The following is a 23254-nucleotide window of genomic DNA, read 5'->3' as shown; positions in this document are numbered from 1 at the left end:
TCTTATAAATACAGATACAAAAGTTCTTAACAAAATACTAGGAAATTGAATCCATCAGTACGTAAACAGTATTATACATCATAACCAAGTGGGATTTATCCTGGGAAGGCAAAGTTGGTGTAACATCCAAAAATGAATATAACACAATATATCAATAAAATAAAAGACAACATGATCTCCGTAGATACAAAAAGAAAAAAAATGACAAAATTCAGCACCCGATCATGATAAAAAAAAATAATAAACTTAAACCAGCAATAAAAGGAAACTTCTTCAACCAGATAAAGGGCACGTAATGAAAAACCTGCAGCCAACATAACACTTAACAGTGAAAGACTGAATGTTTTCTCCCTAAGATCAGGAAAAAGACAAGACTGTCCACTCTTGCAGCTTCTATTCAACATTTTACTGGAGGTTTTAATCAGGAGATTTAGGCAAGGGAATGATATAAAAGGCATCTACCTCTATAAAAGGAAAAGAAGAAATAAAACTATCTCCATTGCAGATGACACCACCTTGTAGATAGAATATCCTAAGGAATCCACTAAAAAACTATTAGAACTAATAAACTAGCTCGGCAAGTTTTCAGAATACAACATCCATATAAAAAATCAGTTGTATCGTATCTCTACACACTTCCAGTGAACAATCTGAAAGTCAAATTAAGAAACCAATTCCATTTACAATATCATCAAAAAGAATAAGATATTTAGGAATAATTTAACAAAGAAGTACAAAACGTACACTCTGAAAATCACAAAATATTGTTGAAATAAACTGAAGACATGAAAAAATGGAAAGACACCCATGTTTATGTATCAGAGGACTTAATATTGTTAAAATGGCAATATTCCCCAAGTCAACTACAGGCTCAATGCAATCCCAAGAAAAATACCAACTGACTACTTTACAAAAATTGACAAGCTGATCCCAAAATTTATACGAAAATTCACAAGGCCCAGAATAGTCAAAACAATGTTGAATTAAAAAAAGAACGAAGTTGGAGGACACATACTATCTGATTTCAAACTCACTACAAAGACATCATCACCAAGATAGTGTGGTACTGGACCAGGACAGACATAGATGAATGGAAAAATCCAGAGTCCAGAAGTAAATTCTCATATTTAGTCAATTTTTTGGACAAGGGTGCCAAGAAAATTCCATAGAGAAAGAAAAGTTTTTTCAACAAATGATGCTGGGACAACTGGAGATCCACACACAAAAGAATTAAGTTGAACCCCTCCCTTATATCATATACAAAAATTAACTCAAAATGGATCAAAGACCTAACAATAAAACCAAAAATTATCAAACTCTTAGAAGAAAATAACAGGCCTAAATTTTTATGACCTTCGATTTGGCAATAGTTTCTTAAATGTGATACCAAAAGCATGAGCAACAAGATTAAAATTGGAAAATCTGACTTCATCCAAATTAAATACTTTTGTGTATCAAAGGATACTATTAAGAAAGTAAAAAGACAACTCACAGAATGGGAAGAAATTTCTTCAAATCATATATCTGATAAGGAATTAATTCCAGAATATATAAGGAACTCTTACAATTCAACAACAAAACTAAAAAAATGGGTGAAGGACTTGAATATACAGTTCCCCAAAGAAGCTATACAAATGGCCACTAAGTACATGAAAAGACACTTAGTATTAGTAGTTATTAGGAAAATACAAATCAAAATCACAAGCAAACACCACTTCACACCCACTCAGATGGCTATAACAAAAAACAAACAAAATCCAGAAAATAACAAATGTTGGCAAGGATGCGGAAAAATGGAACCCTTGTGCACTGCTGGGCTAAATATGAAAGGGTGCAGCTGCTTTGGAGAACATTCTATCACTTCCTAAGGGGGTTAAACCTAGAATTACCATATGACCCAGCAATTTCCTCTCCAAAGTATATACTCATGAGAAATGAAAACATAGCCACACACAAAAATCATATATGAATGTTCCCAGAAACATTATTCACAATGGCCAAAAAGTAGAAACCACCCCAATGTCTGCCAACTAATGAATGAATAAGTAAAACGTGGTATATCCATACAAGGAAATATTACTCAGCAATAAAAAGATATAAAGTACATATATGGCCTACAGTACAGATGAACCTCAAAAATATACGCTAAGTGAAAGGAGTCAATGACAAAAGACCGCACATATTGTATGATTCCATTTACATGAGATGTGCAGAACTGCAAATCTATACGGACAGAAAACACGTTTGTGGTTGCCTAGGGATGGAGTGGGGTGGGCATCAAGGAGAAATGGGAAGCGACTGGACTGGTAAAGTGCACGGGGTTTCCTTTGAGCGATGAAAATGTTCTAGAACTGATTGTGGTGATGACTGTACAACCCAGTGAATATACTAAAAACTATTACATTGTATACTTTAATTGGGTGAATTACATCTCAATAAAACTGTTAAGTAAAAAAAGAGAGACACTGGGGGGAGTGGTAATCCACTGCATATGATGTCACTGTCTATGGATTCTGAAACTGACTCACAGACAGAGGAACAAGTCCACAGACCCCAGTGTCAGGAACAATGGCCTAAAGGTAACAGGCTCAGCTTTGTTCCTTGAACAATATATGCAACATCCTGGTTGAAGCTGACAGTTGTGATGTACAAGGCAGCCTGGTGGATGCTGGAAATGCCTATCTTCTTGTGGGTGATGGTTACAAAGGTGTGAACACTGCGTTGTTGTAGGGGAGAAAGGAATATTCCTCCACCTTTCTAGGTCCTTCTGGCTGGGCTAAGAATTAAATTGATGTGAAAAACAATAACAGAAGAAAATCAAACAAATTTAATAACATGTATAGATGGGAGAAACCCAGGAAAATTGAGTAACTCCCCCAAATGGCCAAAGCTACCACCTTAAATAGCATCATCAGCTAAAAACAAAGGAGGATGTTGGGGGTGGTGATTCAAGACTTCAAAGGGGAGGAAGGCAGTTCACATGGAGATGGAAAAGCAAATGTTTGGTAAACAAATGTTTGTCATGCCTTGCAAAGACAATGATGCATGGGGAGGACCTTGATCAAATGCGCCTTGCTAGGTTCCCCCCTAACGACTACACCTAGTTCACATTATACTATAGTTGTCTATGGTGAGAGTTCCTCCCTGGGACAGGCCTTCCATCTTAATTCCTTTAGGCAGTTCAGGGGAAGGTCAAAGTTTCTTCCAGAGTCTTTTGTTCTTAAAAATAATCAAGTCAAAGAGACACATTTTGGGGTGACAAATTCTGATCCCCCACACTGTTACTGTTATAAGGTGGTTGTCCAAATCATTCTAAATGAGTTTATTCTTTTAAAATCGTCATGGAAATGAAATCTCAAGTTTTACAAAAATCATAAAAAACTGGGAAATCCAATAGGATTTGTTCTCAGACCCCAATTAAAGGAATACTATTGTTAGAGATCAAGTATGATAGAAATAGAAAGTAAGGCTTTGATTTTGGTGAGTAGGAGATAGACAAACACGGCAAAGTTTCAGCTGGGTGGTACGTGGCGGGACATGAAGAGAGTTGAAGTCGTTTTGCAGTGGATTTGAGAGTGAGAGGAATTGATAAGATGGCTGGAGAGACAGGAAGTGTAGATTTCTCTTTAAGGAAACCTGGGGATTAAGGAAGAAGGAAGGAACAATTGGTACAAAGCGGGGTGGTTTGAGGACAGGGAAGATCATCTGCACAGGTCTGGTGATGAACTCTGACGGAGCAAACCTGGGAGAAAGCAGGAGCCACTGGCATCCAGAAGGCGCATGGCAGGTTGGTCTCTGAGGAGACGAAAGTGTCGGTGGAGGCACAGGAAGCTCCCGATGAGAGCTGCGCAGACCAACCCCAACCACTCTTGTGGTCTCAGCTTAAAAACTTTCCGACAAATGAAAAATGACACAATGCACGTACTTGATTAAAATAAATAAAGGAGATTATAAAACATTCTTTATCCACAGCCAGGCCCTTGCTTCAGCAGAATTAACCACTGTTAGAAAAGAGTGGAAACTCAACTGTGTTTCCCAGCGTGCGCCATTGTAATTTTAACCCATGTGCTACCTGCTTGCATAATAGATCCTAATGCCTTGACTTGTTGACTTTGAACCATATGCATGAAATTAGCACAACTACCTTCTTCCACTGCCTAATTTTTGTTATACTCTATTTTAAAGCACATACCAGTGTTGAACTTTTCCAGACATAATATTTACAGTTTGTTCTAAAATTTAAATTAAGCCTTCTGTGCTTTGTCCGCAGGTTGTTTCTAAATCCTATCAATAAACAGCATTAAAAGGATTTCGTAAAGATTTTTCACTGCAGACGCAGACAGTAGGGCTGGACACACTGAGAAAGAAAGGCCATTTTCATCAAACTTGGCTGAATGAAGCGTAATTTCCTGTATCCGCAGCACTTGGGTCTTACCATTTTTCCCCTATTTTTTTTAGCTTGTTTTTTACCTAAGTAATGCTCAGTTGCCAATTTTTGTATTTCAGTTTATCACCTTCACTGGATCCATTTTACGTTTTGGTATAAACATGACTGATAAACTCTTTTCGATGGTGCTAACATTTCTCGGTTCATGCCCTCTCACTTGACTGATACAGTTCTGCAGCCAAACTAAGTTCAAATTCTTTGTCCTTCAGATTTTAAGGATTATTTAATCTTTAACTTTATTATCCAGGGTTGCTGATGTGAATTCCAAAGCCAGTATGATTCTCCTTCCTTCCTAAGAAAGTTGGCCTTTCCCCTTCTCTTTGGTAGAGCACCCCTAGAACTGCTTTTTAATTGTGGGAGTTGGGGCGGGGGGAAGGGTTAGAAACCTGATGTTTTCTGCAGCTTGAGGAAATTTTCTTCTATTTTTAAAATTACATCATCCCAGCCCCTGTACCTTTTCTCTCATTCCGGAACCTCTATTAGATGATGGACAGATTGTACCTAGTCTTGATTTCTCGAGAACCTTTTCCCTTATATTTTCAGTCTCCGTCCTTGTACTCTGGTTTTTCCTTTTTCGCAGAAGCACTTTCTCATCTTAGGTCAGGTGACACCACGCTGAATTTCAACAAGAGGCCAACTGAGGTTCCTTGCCACTCTGCCCTCTTATCCGAGATATCTCTGGTTCTCTTTCACATTGTCAGTTTTACCAAAAGCCTGCTGGTCTCTGGCTGTCCACTGACGGGTGAAAGAATCATGATGTTGGCTCGTGGAGGCAGCTAGAGCGGCTTTTCTTGATGGTGCACAGATCTGTCCACCACCCATCCAGCCCCTGAATAGGAAGGCTGTCTGGAACGACTTTAAATACACCCTTCTTCTTTCCTGTTCTTGAACTTGCTTGGACTAGACTATCTCTGCAGGCCCTTGCACCTCCAAAAAAGCTTATAGACAGACAGACAAATGAAGGGAAAAAATCAAGAAAAGGGACTAAACTACCCATCTTAAAGTGTCATAAAATGTAAAAATGTGTTCTATAATAAAGAATTCAGAATAAGACATTTTAAATACTGAAAATGAAGTTAGAGATACAATATTGTGACTCACAAGATATATATATTTGGTCATTCAGATGACCAAAATATACTTCTCATGTATATTTGGTCTTTGTCCACGGTTCCTGGCTCACAGTTCCCCAAACCCTTGGAATTTCCTGAGCTAGAAGAGCAATGGGAGCATCTTTTGTTATATTTGGTCTTTTTCTTTTTAGCATTAGTGGGAAGTGCTCTGTGAGATTAGACGGTCTTGAGGGGATGGGACTCAGGGCCTGTCCCCTCTGCAGCACTTTATTTTTTTTAAGGTTTGCTTTTTGGTGAGGAAGTTTGGCCCTGAGCTAACATCTGTTGCCAATCTTCCTCTTTTTCTTTTCTCCCCAAAGCCCCAGTACAGAGTTGTATACCCTGGCTGTAGGTCCTTCTAGTTCTTCTGTGTGGGATGCCAGCACAGCATGGCCTGATGAGCAGTGTGTAGGTCCACACCCAGGATCCAAACCAGCGAACCCTGGGCCACCGAAGCAGAGAGCACAAACTTAACCACTTGGCCGCGGGGCCAGCCCCATATTCGGTCTTTTGTCCTCAGTTCCTGAAAATGCTTCAGAGCCATAAAGGTGAAATGGGTGTCTGTCACTCATAACAAGCCCTTTCCACCACCATGTTATGTTTTGATTATGTTGTTATATTATGATTTATGCTAATGAGGTGACTTTTGGAAAGCACCTAAGGATGAGAGGGTGGTTACCATGGGAAACAACCATGAATAGAGGGTTGGGATTTTCAGTCCCCGCCAACCTCCTCAATGTCAAGGGAGGAGAGAGGGGCTGGAGGTTGAATGATTCACCAATGGCCAATGACTTAACCAACCACGCCTATGTGATGAAGTCTGCATAAAAACCCAAAAGGACAGGTTCACAGAGCTTCCAAGCTGGTGAACACATGGAGACTAGGGAGCTCAGAGAGGGCGTGGAAGCTCTGCACCCTTTCCCCGCACCTTGCCCTATGCATCTCTTCATCTGGCTGTTCCTGAGTCATATTCTCTGATAACAAACCAGTAATCTAGTACATACCATGTTTCTCTCAGTTCTGTGAGGCACTCTAGCAAATTAATCAAACCCAAGGAGGGGCCGTGGCAACCTCTAATTTACAGCTGGTCAGCTGGAAGCACAGGTAACAACTGGGCTTGCGCCTGGCATCTGTAAAGGAGGGTAGTCTTGTGGGACTGAGTCTTACAGGCCTCAGCCTGTGGGATCTGATGCCATCTCCAGGTAGTCAGGGTCAGAATTGGGTTGAAGTGTAGGACACCCAGCTGGCGTCAGAGAATTTTTGGACATGTGAGGGAACCCGCTCCGCATTGTAACTGAGTGCAGAATTATTAGAGGCTATCCCAGGCCTGGAGGCCTAGATTCTAGGGAAAATGGACTTTGATTTCCTGAGTCACAAAAATTGCCCAGTCAAGTATCCTTTGGAAGAAACATCAGATTCATGCGAACAAGGTGGAAGAAACTCCTTGGGTAAAACCACATCTTTATCTGTAGACACCCTTTATCAAACCCACTTCAAAAACAAATAGTTGAAACCAGAGGATAATCACTGATTGGAAGAATTCAGCTCGTTGAGAGCGAGCATTTAGAAAAGTCTGATAATTTAGTGCACTGTCCTGCCAAAATCACCCATCACAGCCTGAGCTCAGAGGAACATGTGCTTCCTGAAGTTCAAACAAGCTGTCCCTGCTCAGTTACTGCCTTGGTTTTCCACAGTGCTGTCTCCTCAGACAGATTTGTCTTTATTATAACACCTAAACCTTATTAACTTTAAAGAAATTCCTTATTTAAAGTTGGTACTTAGAGCCTATATTTAAAACTACCACTAATAAAAGGTAAATGGTTCATTTAAGTAAAAATAAAGAGTATTACCGATATGACAATATAAATAAGGCTATCTTAAAAAGATATTAACAATTTTCAACAGAGCATAAGTTCTCTAGGTAAGAGAGTGTACTTTTATATCTAATTAGAAGCTCAATTTAATTAAAGATTTGTTTCATGTACCTTCTTAGCTGAACTGAAAAAATGAAAGATTTGTTAGTGGGGAGCGTTTGCTTGATGATAAACAAGAGTTAAACACCCATGGCTCATCTTTCCCCAAAGAAGCAGAATCCTTTTGCAGGAATCTTGTTTCGTGGTGTTATGGAGACACCCCCCCATGCAATGTCAGGGCAGGTGCTGAAGCAGGTGACACACCGCACCAGGTGACAGAGCCACCATCCCATATGGGGGTGGGGACAGAGTGGGGGGTCTCAGGTACTCTTTGCAGGACTCATAATATCTGCAAGAATAAAATAAGTGGAGAGAAACTGGGGAATTTCTTGGAATGGAAGGGGTAGAATAAATTATTCTCTAAGAGTTTCATCACTGAGAGGCAAAGAAGCCCACAGCTTAAGCACAGAAATAAGACTAACTGATGTTTGTCTGAAACTACCTCATTTGGAGAAAGTTCGATGGCCAAGAATCCTAAAGAGCCAAATAAAATGCACTGATTGACACTTCAGAAGGCCAAGAGCCTGACTACATTTTGGCCATTATCTGCTTTATGCCTTTTCTTTCCATGCGGGTAAGGGAAATGAAAAGGCAAATCACGTGAATGAAAACAATACCATCGTCCTGGTGAAAAGGACCAGTTACCAAGTCTGACCCTAAATGCCCAATGCAGCATGCTGACCCTGCAGGCAAATACAGCCAGGCACCGCCTAACGACGGGGATGCATTCTGAGAAATGTGTGGTCAGGCAGTTTCATCACTGTGTGAACATCACAGAGTGCACTCACACAAACCTAGATGGTATCGCCTACTCCTATAGGCTATACGGTACTAACCTTATGGGCCCACCGTCGTCCATGTGGTCCATGATTGACTGAAACCTTGTTATGCGGTACATGGCTGTAAATATCAAAGGATGAAGGCAGATGGAGCACAGAAACTGCACATCACAAGTGTTCAGTGCCACGGGTGACAGCTTACCGTGCCGCCACGCGCAGCCCAGGGTCCTTCCTTCAACGTCAGCACAGGGAACACGATACTGTGTCTGCCTACTTGGTTAGGTGGATTTCTAGTTTTAGCTAATTAAAACTTTACGAAATTGGCAAGTGGCTAAAAACGATTCCTTCAGACAATCATGATCTATTTTGCTTTTGGTGTTATATCTAAGACTCCATCGGCAAAGCCAAGGTCATGAAGATTTACCCCTGTGTTTTCTTCTACGAGTTTTACAGTTTTACTTCATATATTTAGGCCGTTGATCCATTTTGAGCTAATTTTTGTATATGGTGTGAGTGGAACCCAAACCCATTCTTTTACCTGTGGATATCCACTTGTCCCAGGACCACGCGTTAAAGAGACAATTCTTTCTCCATGAGTGGTCTTGACCCCCTTGTCAAAAATCAATTAACTGTAAATGTGAAGGTTGATTTCTGTCTCTCAATTCTTTGCAATGGTCGATATGCCTATTCTTACACGAGTACCACGCTGTTTCATCTACTGTAACTTTGTAGTAAGCTTTGAAATCTGTAAATGTGAAGCCTCCAGCTTTGTTCTTCTTTTTCAAAATTGCTTTGGGTATAGGAGGCCACTTGGTAATTTCATACAAATAGATAAACTGGACTTCGTCAAAATTAAAAACTTTGTGCAACAAAAGACATTATCAAGAAACTTAAAAGAGGATATACCAATGGGATAAATATTTCATATATCTGATAAGCATCTAATATCCAGAATATATAGAGAACTCTTACAACTGAACAACAAAAAGATCAACCAACCAACTAAAAAATGGACAAAGAACTTAAATAGATAGTTCTCCAAAGAAGATATACAAATGGCCAATAAGCACATAAAAGATGCTCGGCAACACTAATCATCAGGGAAATGCAGATCCAAACCACCATGCAGTGCCACTTCACACGTTCTAGGATGGCTACTATCAAAATCACAACAAAAACCCAGAAAATAAAGAGCAAGTGTTGGAGATGTGGAGAAATTAGAACCCCATGCATGGCTGGTAGGAATCTAAAATGGTGCCACCACTATGGAAAAAATTAAATATAGAATTACCATAAGACTCAGAAATCTACTTCTGGGTATATAACCAAAATAAGTAAAATAGATATACAATTGACATGTAGATATACAATTGAAATAGTTGAAGAGATATTTGTACACCCACGTTCATAGCAGCATTATTCACAACAGGCAAAAAGTGGAAGCAAACCAAGTGTCCATGGACAGACGAATGGATACACAAAATGTGGCGAATACATACAATACATACATACAATACAAGAGAACATCATTCAGCCTTAAAAGGAAAGGAAATCCTGACACCTGCTACAACGTGAATGAACACTGAGAACATTATAGTAAGTGAAATCAGCCAGCCACAAAAAGACAAATACCATACGATTCCACTTATACGAGGTCCCTACAGTAGTCAGAGTCACAGAGACAGAAACTAGAATGGTGGCTGCCAGGTGCTGGGGGGAGAAAAGAACAGGGAGTTCATTTTTAAGGGGTGCAGAGTTTCTGTTTCGCAAGATGAAGCTGGGTGGTGGTGTTGTTTGCACAGCAACATCAATGCCCTCGATGCCACTAAACCATACACTTGGAAATTGTGAAAATGGTCAATGTCATGTCATGTATATTTTACAATAAAAACACGTGATTGTAAGTGAAAACACTGTTAGCAACAACTAACGCACAAATTAAAGCCCACACTCATCCGTGAGCACAATGAGCCCCATCATCAGCAGCGCTGGTGGAGCAGACAGCCCCCTCTCCTTTGTCATCCACATGACGCAGGAAGCAACGGGGTCTAATCTGATCTGACAAGGCCAAAAAATCTAATTTCCTAAGAAGACCAATTAAAATCTGCACCTACTTCCTGGCCCTAATTTCATCTTGTATTAATGGTCACGTGAAGCCATCACTATCAGCCATGGCATTTAAAACTAAGCCTGGAGACTGCGCTGTCCAGTACGGGGGCCACCGGCCACTGGAAAAGCAGCCAAACCAAAGGCGACGTCCTGCACGGGCTTTTGAACGCCTCCCACAAAAAAGAATGTTAAATGTCGCACTCAGAATTTTGATATCGATTACTAGTGGAAATGACATTTCATACACATTGGGTAAAATAAAATACATTATTTAAATTAATTCTACCTTTGTCTTTCTACTTCTTTAAAGATGGTCACTAGAAAATGCAAAATTACGCGTGCAGCTCATATTGCATGTTTATTGGTCTGCACTGCTCTAGGACATGAAAACAAACCTCTATTTGCTTTTTTTTTGCGCAAACTTTAACAACACGTCATACATAATCCAATATGTTACAAAATTTAACTAAACTTGATTTTTTAAAAAGTGCTTAGAATCCTCTTCTTATTAATAGCGAAAGGGAAAAAGCCACAAGCCACTGGAAAAGTCTTATTTTTCCGCTGTGGTAAAATATTTAAAATAATACACCAACATGCATGACGACAAACTCAAACGCATTCCTCTCTCAGAATCCTACAGGAAGAGAAATAGAAAATAACGCCGCAGACGCGAGGAAACCAGGATGAGAAGTTACACAGGGGAGAGACTGGCGAAACAGTGGAGCAAAAGTATAAATATTCCAAACACACTTCAGAGCATCTATTTGCCAGAATGATTCTCTTTAGCTAATAGGATTCTTTAGCACATATATTCTTCTCTCGGTATTTAACTATTATTCCTATTTTCTCTCTCCACCCCCCACCCCCCCACTAATATCAGTGCCACGAAGGCAGCGTCCCTGTGCGAGACATTCACCAGCATGCCAAGGCCTCCATCCCAAGGCCAGACACACCGGAAATACTTAGCACATACTAACTGATTATCTGCTGTTGAAACACATTTTTGTGGGCCAACCAAGGAAATTGTACCAGAGAAGATAAAGGAACTCTTCAAAGAAACAAAATAAAGTTTTGAAAAATCTATGTAAGAGTAACCACTCGGAGGTTGGCAATATCGACTGACATAGAAAATTACCAAAGGAGAGGTGGTACCAGCACAGACACACAACCAGAGGGGAATGACTGCATCACGTCGTTCACCAGCAAGCTGTTGCAGCAAAGAAGCTGAAGCCAAAAGTCGGCAGGAACTACTGGACACGCATTTGGATATTTTATTTATTTTTTAATATGTAAAAGAGACCTTTAAGATATAGTAGATTCTTTACAATATTTCACATGGAGATGAGAAGCAACCACAAAAATACTGTTGAACACACAATGGTTCACTAGTTATCTCGCAGCAAAGGAAATATAAGTGTTGCAGAATTAAAAGGCAAGTGATGTTTTTCTTTTCTACAGAAAGCAACTGAGGTAAATTCATTCCCATTTTCCGTGTGGCGGGTGGCTTTTAGCAGTCTGCCATAGAGCAGCTATTTCCCCAAAATAAGCACACTCCCTCCTTCCCAGTAATAGAAAGGTGACATTTTAAATACAAGGGAGGGACACAGTACCTGCTTGGAAAAACCATTGTCCTTTGGAGAGAGCATTTTGAAAAGAGATGTATAAAAATGCTTCCACCAATATAGGATTTTGCCAAAAGGAAAGGAAACGCATCCCTAAAAAGCTATGTGCACAGTCAAAAACTCAAAAATCACATTTTTTATCATTTTAAAGGTCTCCCAAATGAAGGATTTCCATGGGTGTGGGCGCATTTGATAAAAACACATCAACGCAATATGTTTCAGTTCTATTTCGAGAATGTGTGGTGGACATCAGAGATGACATGAGGCCAGAGAAGGGCTCCCTGGAAAGCTGCCATCTGAGCAAAGATTTGAGAGGGGTGACAGTGCGAACTCCACATACCTGCGGGAAGAGACCCTCACAGGGAGAACAGCAGGTGCCAACACAGATGCCAGTGTCACATGTTCTAGGAACTTGCAGGATTCCAGAAGGCAGGGAGGGAGAAAAGTAGATGAGGCCAGCAAAGCAGTGGGCACAGGTGGGCAGGGATAGACGCAGCTTTTACCGTGAGAAGGACGGGAGGCCACCGAGGATTTTGCACAGAGAAGGGACAGACCTGACCCCCGCTGTCCCAGGACCTCGGCGAGGACGGAGGGAAGGAGTGGACTCACGTGGCCCTCTCTCCCGGACATCTCCACCCACTGCCTTGGAGACATGTGCAAAATGGAACCATCACCCTCTACCACCCGAACCACTCCCGTAGACTGTGTTCATCTGGGTCCGTGGTGATGTTTTCCTTCCAGTCGTCCAGGCCTGACCCCGTGGAGTCCTCCTGAAGCCCCCGTGTCCTCTTGTACCTCACGTCCAATCCATCAGCAAAGTGTGTCAGTGACGTCTTCCAAACACGTCCAGACCTAACCACGAATCACCTTCCCCGTGGCCCCCACCCTCTCCAAGCGACCATCCCCTCTTACCTAGATCACTGCAGCAGCCTCCGCCAGTTTGCTTCAGACCTTGAGCCATTCCACTCATCTCCCCAGCCAGGCACCAGATCACGTCATTCCTGTGCTCAAAACCCTCCCTCGGCCATCCTGTCTCCCTGAGAGTGAGAGCTAAAGGACTCTGCCCCCACCGGCACCCTCTCCTCCCTCCTCCTATTTTACCCTCAGCTCATGCCATGCCAACCATATTAGTCTCCTTATTGCTGCTTGGACATATCTGCATGCTCCTGCCTCAGGGCCTTTGCACTGGCTTTTCCCTCTACCTAGAGCACTCTTCCCCCTACCCCTTCCACAGGCCTATGTTCATACACCACTTTCTCAATGAGACTCCCTCAGCACCCCAACTGAATTCACAATCCCAACCTCACCCTGGAGTCTGTAACCTCTTCCTGCTTCATTTCTCTCCACAGCATGGATCCATTTCTGACATACTATGAATTGACTCTAAGATCTGTGCTCACCTCCACTCTACTGTGAGCTCCACAAGAGCGCTGTATCTGTTCTGTTCACTGCTGTCTCCCCAGGGCCTGAACACCACCGGCCCATAAGAAGTGTAGACTAAGAATCTGACTGGTGTGTGAAGGCATCTGTATTTTACTTTAATGAACAGCTCAGCAAGGCCAGGTTGAGCAACATGCCCCAGGTGACAGCAACATGGGCAGAGACTTGCGTGTCATCACTACCTGGCCATGCACCTGTGGTTGCCATATATGTTTCATTGGGCTAAGTGGGACCTCGACGTGGCTGCAGGCTGAAACAACAGAGGAGGAGTGTGGACCACACCTAGGCCGCTAGTTCCACGACAGGGTTGCAGGCAGGGCTGCTGCCAGTGATGTCTCCTAACAGCCAGACCAGGACCGTGTGCAGGCGCCACAGAGGGAGAGGCCTCCACAGACTGAGGCTCCATCCCCGGAGGCCTCTGATTGTCAGAAGGAGGGTGGTGTGACCGCCACAGTCAGCACGGGGGAAAGCAAGGTGAGGTGAGGCTGGAGAGTGAGGCACGGCCAAGACCCTATAGACCTTTGGAGGGCAACATGCAGCCACTGAAGGGGCCTGGCCTCAACAGAGAAAGTGCAAGAGAAGTCCAGCACTACAAATCAGGCCAAAAATGGGCAGCTTGGACTAGAGTGACAGCCAGGAGGGAGCTCAGCTGGTGATGGTTGGTGAGGGAAGGAGTTAAGATGTGGAGAGAGAACGTGTCAAGGAAAACTCCCAAGGTTTCCACTCGGTGGAACTGAAGAGATGGGATGAGATCATTTCCTGGGGGAAGGCTGGGCAAAGGTCAGCTGGGGGGAGGATGGTGAAAGGGTCTCTGGGACCGTCGAGGGCTCACATCTAGCGGGCAGGTGGATGATGGTCCGGGGTCAGCTGTAGGATCCGGGCCCAGAATGCACAGTTGGGAGTCATCTGTGTTGAGGCAGGGATTGCAGGCCAGAGTGTGGATGAGATGGCTTGTGAGGACAAAGAGAAGGGAGCAGGGGACTCAGACATGCCACAGGAGACTCTAGAGTTCAGCGTTTGGAAAGACGGTGGGTCTGCGAAGAATTAAAAGAAGGAATGGCCTCAGGGTAGAAGCCCCTGAAGTGACGGCCCCCGCTGTGGAAGCCAAGGGCAGTGAGGACTTCAAACCAGAGGCCCGACAGCCTGAACTGGGACTAAGAAGTGAAGCACAAGGAGAACTGGAGAGCACCCCCCGTGGGAAGCACTTGGAAGTCACCAGCAAGAGACACTGTGCTGGCACCACGGGCGGAAGCTGGACGGCAGTAGGCGGAGGAGCGAGCACGCGATGCAGAAATTCACACAGGCAGATCAGAAATCGTTCCCGAGACTTTGGTTGTGAATGGGAGGAAAGGCTGTGAATTGGTGGCTGACGGATATCCAGTTTTGATTTTTAAAAGAGGGTGTTTTTTAAAATTCATTTTGAAATACAGAGACATAAGCATGTGTAAATGTTAATGGGAAGATAACAACTGAATATGCTGGCAAGATGAAATGTAAGTTCTGGGCGAGGGTTGAGGAGAGGTTGAACAAGCATGCTGTACAGACAGGATGCTGTGGTCAGGCAGGGATGCTCCACTGTCCCTCTGGATGTGGCAGAGGACCCGGGCTGACCAAATCCCCTCTCACTGTGACTGTGGGTGTGCCCCTTACGAGGAGTGGAGGAAAAAGACTAAAGTCGCCCTGGATGGCATGTGAACATGGGCTGAGGAAGGACACGGAACTAGGGGCCAATGCCCCTGCTAAGCAAACGAGAACACCCAGGAGGTCAGAAGCTGATGGAGTGAGAAAAGGCAAGGGCGTACAGTCAGGAGCTGTGAACCATTAATCAATGAGTATTTATTTGTGTCTGCTCTGTGGTTACTAGGAAACTCAGCACAATGTGCTATAAAAGGCTGTAGCTACTGATGTGTCTAGAACCCAAAGACACATAACATCAGATAGTCCTTAGCAACACCTGCCCTCAGCAGGCTCCCAGTCAAGCCCAGGACCCCCAGAGTCATGACACAGATAAACAGCTCAAGTCTAGAACAACAAAAATCTCAAGCAGGGGATACTCTTGCATATTGAAAACAGTGTGAATTCAGTTACAGAGTCGGACCTGCCCGTGGGGAGATGAGCAGGGGCAGGGAACAGAGGAAAAGAGCACTAGTGAAAGAAGGAATGCAGATTTAACCAGATACGAGATGGGGAGTCCCCGTGGGTCTGGCTCAAAGAGAAAGATGTAAAGAAAAAGAGTCAATATTTTAAGATTAATTGGAGAGTGCGCATACTAGGTAGATGAGGAAAGTTTGACGCTGGAGGCCAGGAATCCATCCAGAAGCAAAGAGCAACTATGAGCCGTTGGGCTTCACGCCAGGTTGTAAAGGAGAATAAATCTGAGACGGGGAGAGAGGGGAACCGTTGTGAGGCTGCTCAGATGGCAACCACCCTCACACCCCGGAATCCTGACCCTCTAGCAAGTGTTGAGACAAGCTTGATCTTCAAAACATCTTTGATTTAGGTATTAATAGCCCCATTTTACAGATGAGGGAGCTAGACTCTGGGTGGTTAAAGCCACAGTGCACTGTTGCAGAGCCGATAAGTGGCAGAACCTGCATTTCAACTCAGGTTTAGGAAGCCGGGAAAGGCATTCAGGCCAATCCAAGCTAGCAACCACTGAACAGGAGCTCTGACTCTGCAACACTGAGGAAGGAAGCGCTTTATGCTGACCTGCAATATTGCCAAGCAACTTCCAGACCGGGATCATATTAATTTAAGAAGTGCAACAATGACGTTAGGCAGCTAATAATGAATGACTGTGTATGTTCTATGACTCATCAAAAAAGTCATAGATGCCTCATAAAAGGTCCACACCAAAAGCTGCACCCTCAGCAACCAGACCAAGTGGTCAATATAACACCCGCTTGCAGAAAAACACGGGTCATACTCACGTCACAGGGTGTTTCAGTCATTATTTTAATGTAGCCCTAACACCATGGGCAAAGAGGCCTAACAAGGCTGACCAATAACCGCCCAGGCCACAGGAGACTGGAGTCGGAGTAGGAGCTCTGATTTTGCTGGTCTTTGCAGGTCTTAGGAGAAGGAAAGGTGGTGATATGAAAATGCTTAGGATTCACGCACCTTTCAATGCTGGGGTAAAATAAAGACTCACAATTCCCAATTAGTACAGATTTCTAATTAGCACAGTTCCCAATTAGCACAAGGCCTATAGTTAGGGTTGGGTCGCACTGGCTGTCTCAAGGCTGTAGAGCCCCAGCATGGCTTGTGTTTCCATGTGGAACAGCTTCACTGGAATCTAGAATTGTCCTAAAGGACAGAGATGGATAATCTCAAGACAGAAAATTCTTAGAACGTCCATGGAAGAATGAAAATAGCACAAGAAAGTTACCAGTGCAAATATCAACAATATCTCATGTTTGGAAATGCAAAACAATAAAAGACAAAGTCATATGCTTTTCCAAGGTATTAACTTGGTTGGGCTCATCGTTCCACATTAATTCACAATGGCAACTTACTCAATATCATTTCTGTCTCAATCACCAGAAATAGCCTCTTTCCCAGAGCTAAATAGGATGGGAAGGAGGGTTGGTAATGAAACATTTACCATGTGAGTTACAAGTTGAGCGGTCAATGGTAAGGAAGCAGCATCATAGTCGGGTGTTAACAAAATGGTATCAAGTCAAAGAGAGACAGATATCAACCACTAGCTAATTAGTGAGAAAGCCAGAAAGACAAACGGGAGTGCAGTGTCCACAGCGTTTCACGTACATCTGTCCATGTCAGTACATACACCGCCATATTGTGCTTTTTAACAACTGCATAGGACTCCCCAGAGAGCTGGTTCATCATTTATCAACCAGTTTCTCACTAAGTGCTTTTTTTGATTAACAAACAGCCTTAAACATAAATACCTCATCACATTTTTGCGTCTATCTGTAGAATAAATTCCCATTAGTGGAACTGCTAGATCAAAGAGTATGTGCTTTTTAAATTTCATAGGGATCACCAGGTGCCCTCCAAAATTACTTTTTTTACTTTTACTTTGTTAAATTTGGCTACATACGAGATTTTAAATTTCTGTTCAGAAAAAAACAAACAATAAACCACATCAAAGGACAAATGACAGCTAGAAACAAATATTTACAACCTATTTCAGATGAGTTCTAATTTCCTTAATACAGTGGGTCTCAAAGTTGGTGAGCAACCAGTCACCTGAGACTGCTGGGTTCAACCCCGGAGACACAGATTCAGTGGGGCCCAAGCGGATCCAGCCCTGTCCCGGGTGAGGGAATGGTGAGGTCTGCCGAGCACAGTGGAGACCCACAGCCTTACCCAGGATGAATACCATCCTTGTAAACTAATGGGAAAGTGAGCAGAGGGAAGAACATGCAGATCCCAAAGATGCAAATTACTTTTAACATACGAGAAGATGCTCAATGTGACACAAATAAATGCAATTAAATGAGTAATGAGAAACAGACTTCTTGTTACCTTGGAGAGGATCAAAGCATTTGATAATGCACTGGACTATGTGAGGTGTGAGGAAATAGCCCTCACACACCGTTGGGAGCAGGTGAAAGAAATCATAATTCTCCTAGATTTACAACTTTATTCTTTATGTTTAAATATTTGCTCCAACAACCTGATTTATTTCTCCATCTGAAATCGTCAATAGATTCAGAGGAATTTAAACTAACACTCAAAAGTATGGAAGAATGAAGAAGAGATGCACGGAGTGTCATCTGTAAATCTATCTGGGAAAATCAAAAATAAACAAACATTTGGTTGTCATGATATTCTGGGAAATTTAGGTTCTTTTCAAAATCTACGTCACCCAGTCATTTCTACCATTCAACAGTTGCAACCTCCTCTTGGCTTGTCAAGACTTACACGGATCTTACTAAAACAGGAATGCCACTCTGCAGTCTGCAGTGCCCACCCATTCATTCTGTGGTCAAGAACCCAAAGAAGTCCAAAAAGGCATCAAAAGAGAAGCACAGTCCTCTGTGAGTGAGGGGACTAGTCCACAGGCCCCTTTCTTTAAATCTCAGGGGACTATTTCCTAGGCGAGCAGGCAATGATCTTAGGCATGTATGTGTAATTGGGGGCCCTGGGAGAGGCAGCTGGGTGGTAGAGTTGGGGAGATGAGTCCAAGTTTATACAAAAAGGAAAACGCCATCCAGCCGGATTCCTGTAGAGCTGAGTGACTCCTGGCTTTGCTCTGGATGCAGGGACCTGGACACTGATCACTTTCCCTTTTTGCTCAGTATCATCCAAAAATAACCACCACACTCAAAAGTCACAGAAGTGCCCCAATAAAACGATGGGAGTGTAAAGATGACATAGGAAGGAAAGCCTCCCCGTGCAAGGGCTCCTGGCCGTGCTCTGGGGAGCATCCCTTCTGGAGCCCAGCTTCAGAAGCTAAGGGAGGAGAGAAAGAGACTATTATGGCAAGTCCTAATGGGAAGCTCCTGTGTTCTCCTATTTCCCCAGAAAAACAATCACTTTCCAGACACTAATTAGCTTCAGAAAAACACTGCACAAATTCCTTTCATACAAAACGCCGCTCTCTTTAAATCTCCCATTGTGATTTCCAGGATGAGAGCCCGTGTGATGGAAATGGTACCCACCCCTCCAGCACCCATTGATCACAGAGGCTATCTGGGGACTGGGTGGAGACACTGACACCTTTTCCCTAAGGTCCTGCATTTCTGCATTTCAAGGAGTCAGTATTCACGAGTCAGTCAATGATAAAGCACTACATTTCTCCAAACTTTATCCAATGGTGTTGAAATAGATAGAAACATCGAAAACACACATACCAGTGAAGGATAACGTGGAAAGATGTGTGAAGCATCTTCAATCACCCAGTAAATACTAGCTCACCAGCTGTTTATCGATTTTACAATATGTTTGCTGCTATTTGCCCAATAAAGCAATTTAAATATGGAAATGGAATGACTGCTAACGGGACCTGGGGGCTCACTTGCTGACGTCTGTAACTGGACGGGACTGAAGCAAACTTGGTCCGAAGTGGTGACGCCCATCCTAGAAGTGCCCCTTTGTTTCTGCCACAGGAGACCCTGTGTTTAAGTCTCTTCACTCATTATACTTCATAGAATCAGGGACTTATTTGACCCCATCCTCTTATTTCACTGATAAAGTCGTAAGTAACAGGTTCAAAATTGTACCACTAGTTAATGGCAGGGAAGGAGGGACACAGGTCTTACAGCAACTGAGGAGCATTCGTATATTTATTTTTAATAATGTTCAAGTGGTTTAATTTATTGACTCCTGACTTTTCAGCACTTACATTGCTTTGCCGAAAGGTTAATCTATAGCCGTGCTGGCCAATACCCCAGCCACTCGCCACACAGGCTATCAAGCTCTTGAAACATGGCTAATCCAAACTGAGATGTTCTGTTAAGTGTAAGACTTAACAAAAAATTGTAAAATATCTCAATAGTATTTTGTATTAGTTACATCTTTAAATGGTGATTTTTAATGTATTGTTTTAAAGCAAATACTTATTAAAATTAATTTTACCTGTTTACTTTTATTTTTCTGATGTGACTATAGGACACTTTAAATGATGCGTGTGGCTCCCACGTTGTTTCTACTGGACAGCACTGAGTGACGGGGAGGCTCTTACTGCACTGAAGAGAGAGCTACAGGAATCTTGCTTTCCGGAATCTGCCGGTGGCGAGAGCAAAGGAGAGGGAACGAGAGGACCTTTGTGCCAGTACTTTAAAGAATACTAACCTGGTCAAGGAAGAGAGACTTGCAACCACATAATGAACTAAAAACTAAAGCATTATTTGAAATCAGTGAAATGATTTTAAGTTAATCCTTAAATGTGCATGCGTGTGTAAATTCAATTTATAAGAGAACAATAGCAATTGTGACATGACAACCATCACCTTCCCTTTGGATTAAGAACAGCTATTTTCCTATAAAAAATTATAACCACAAACAATTAATGGCATAGAAATCAGGTCTGCCTTTAAAGAGACATCTGTCCATTGTAAATACCCATACGAAATACATGATAGATAGAAAGATAGACGGTTGATGGGTAGATAGATGACAGACAGATCGATCCAGTCCACCTTATTAGTGGGAATTGGGCACACTGGTTATCCGAATTGAAAGTTACAGGGCAGCACCGAGCCCTTTTAACTTAAAACAGCTGGCAGGCAACCACCTCACCCCAGACAACCAAATGCTTCTTTTTGTAACAAAGAAATTTGCCTTACTGCAAAAATTTACTGCATTTATCTTGGGAGAAAATGAGGATTTTGTCTAAATCAATAGGCTAGTTTCTAATATACTAATATGTCAACTACGGCCACCAAATCGGCAGAATGAACAATATGTTTTTCTTATCACAGAGACACTCTTTGATAAAAGAACCCCCCTTATTTTCCAAAGGCTTTACTTTCCCAGTAAGATGTGCAGGCATCAGAGCAGAGCCAGGATTCACCCTGAAATAATACATTTCCCACAAAGTCATGTGCGGTTTATAGGATGTGTACAACATGCAATTAATACCAAGCCCTCTCTGCTCCTCTCACGGTGAAGCGGCATTGCTGATGGCTGAGGATGCTAGATTGTTAGACACATGCTCAAAGGGGACTTCCACAACTTGGAATTCAATTTGGGTGTTTTCTGAGTCTCCTCTTAGAAACAACTCTATTAAAGCTCTAACAAAAGATTCTGGAGGTTTCTGCAATAACCATGCATATATATCTGCCATCTGCAGAGAGAACTGAGGACCGAGCAGCAATGCCGTGTCGTGGTACAGCCGGCAATCACTTTTCTCTCTCCCCTCCTTTCCCTGTGTTCCCCAGGGACCATCATCCCTAATACCAAATGAAATGTCATGTGTTAAATGAGATGAAAATGTTTCCTTGCCTTCCATCTTCTGGTTTCTATAAGATGAACTATGGGTCTTCCTGCGCCACACAGGACCTCCAGCATTTCCAGAAACAGAATTGTTGACAATTTGCAATTTCAGACAACTGAAAAACTAGTATGATTCCCCCACAAATTTGTTAAATTTATTCTAATTTTATCCTCCCCTTTTCTATCCCTCCCACTCCACCTCTTCGAAGCCAAATGCCACTGGAGAAGCAGCACATTTGGACTGATCTGGAATGTAAAATGCTCCAGCCTTTTATTGTTACCTACAAAATCACCCTTAAAAAGAATATTTTTAAAGTTTTTAGTTCAAAGCAGAAAATGTCCCTAAGCTAAGACTAGCTTCTCACATGAAAGGGGATTGTTCAAAAGATAAGATGGCAAACATGTAGGATAAATTCCTAGGGAAGGTAAGTTGTGTCACCGCACAGTCCAAGACGCTGAATCCCAAACGTTGTATTTCACCGTTCATGGCTATAACACGATTCACAGAGCTGCTCGTGTAGAAGTCACCCAAATCCCCACAGAACGTGCATGCATTGGAGTTTTAAAGAGAAAAACAGCATTTTTCAGGACAGACAACTCAGGCAGGTCCCCACCACTCGAGAAGCCAGCAAAGCTTTGCAGGTGAGCCCGGGAGCTGTCAGCAGTCATTGTCATCTATGGGAACCACATTCTTACAACTAAAGACGGGATGCTGTGCCTCTCCTGCATCCTGCTCTGACAACAAGGATACAGGAAGAAACACACGTAGATATCACGAAACGCATTCTTTTTTAAAAGAAGAATTAGAATATTCAGCCAAGTCTCGGCCAAGCCCATGAACGACTGCGGTCTAGCAGGAAAACACGCTGAACAAGACAGCGGCGGCTAACGTGCTCCGCATCTTTCTTTCGGCCACATCTTTTTATGACTTTCGTAAACCCATCAAATCAACTTCCACATTAACAGGAACACCTGCACCATAGAATTTTCTAAAACGCTAATTCCTGTTTTGGAAGGGATCCCAAACAATGTGTAAGATATAGGTTATTTTTTTAAAGAACATGTTTTAGACAAAGGTATCAAGATGCTCACACTCCCTGACAAAGATACAGAAATGCAGCTTTTTCCCCTCTCCAACTCCAATATTTATTTTGCTGACTCGCCCACCCAGATAGTGGCAATCCCTTTTCAGGGCTGGCGAACACGAATGCCAGCGCCGTCAGTGCCCCACTGCGGACGCAGGGAAGCCACAGCAAAGGAGGGGACATCGGTTACCTGAGGAAGAACTCCGCTCCGCGCCTCTGCCGAGCTCGCCTCGCATAGGACAGGCCAGCGCAGGCTGTGCGGATGCGGGCTCCTCCCGGAGGCAGGCGGGGCGCGCTCCCTCGCGCCGCCGTGACGATGCTGTCAGCTGCTCGCCCGCCCGAGCGCCCCGCGCCCCCGCGCCCCGCGCGCACCTGCGCCCCGCGCCCCCGCGCACCTGCGCCGCCCAGCCCGGGCGGGCCTGGCACGGTCACAGCCGCCCCGCCGGCCCCCGGCCTTCCTCCTCCTTCGCCCCTTTCAATCTCTGACTTCTCATCTGTGCCAACGGCTGCAGCGGCGGCTGCTCCTGCTTAAATGGCGCCTGCTCGCCTCCAAAGAGCTTTTAGGTGCCACCTACTGCATGCTCCTGGAATAGATGGCCAGGACTGAAATTTTCTGAGAAGTCAATGAATTAAAATAATTTCATTGAAAGTGCACCAGATTCTTTTGTTTTAGATCGTGCACATTACCAACTGTAATTACTACTAACCGTAAGCCCTCCTTTCAGTGCCCAGATAGTAAATTGAAAACCTACTCAGTTAGAAGGCGGAGGAAATCAGACCAT

General features: G+C 43.2%; 1 protein-coding gene across 4 annotated transcripts in view; it reads right to left on the bottom strand.

Annotated features, from left to right (window-relative positions):
- Positions 1-23022, bottom strand: part of DIRAS2 (DIRAS family GTPase 2) — a 31014-nt gene extending 7992 nt beyond the window's left edge. For 2 of the 4 annotated variants that reach the window (XM_070495783.1, XM_014854665.3), the window contains exon 1: positions 22663-22824. The gene's annotated coding sequence lies outside the window, so the exon portion shown is untranslated. Of the gene's footprint in view, positions 1-20028; positions 20154-22662; positions 22825-22867 lie in introns of those variants that run through there. The other 2 variants (XM_044756909.2, XM_070495784.1) reach the window with 2 other exon arrangements.
- Positions 23023-23254: the final 232 nt, after the last annotated feature.

This window comes from Equus asinus, chromosome 23 (assembly GCF_041296235.1).
Source record: "Equus asinus isolate D_3611 breed Donkey chromosome 23, EquAss-T2T_v2, whole genome shotgun sequence".
NCBI classification, from domain to species: Eukaryota; Metazoa; Chordata; class Mammalia; order Perissodactyla; family Equidae; genus Equus; species Equus asinus.
The sequence above is the reverse complement of the archived record's forward strand: the minus strand, read 5'-3'. Positions and strand labels throughout refer to the sequence as shown.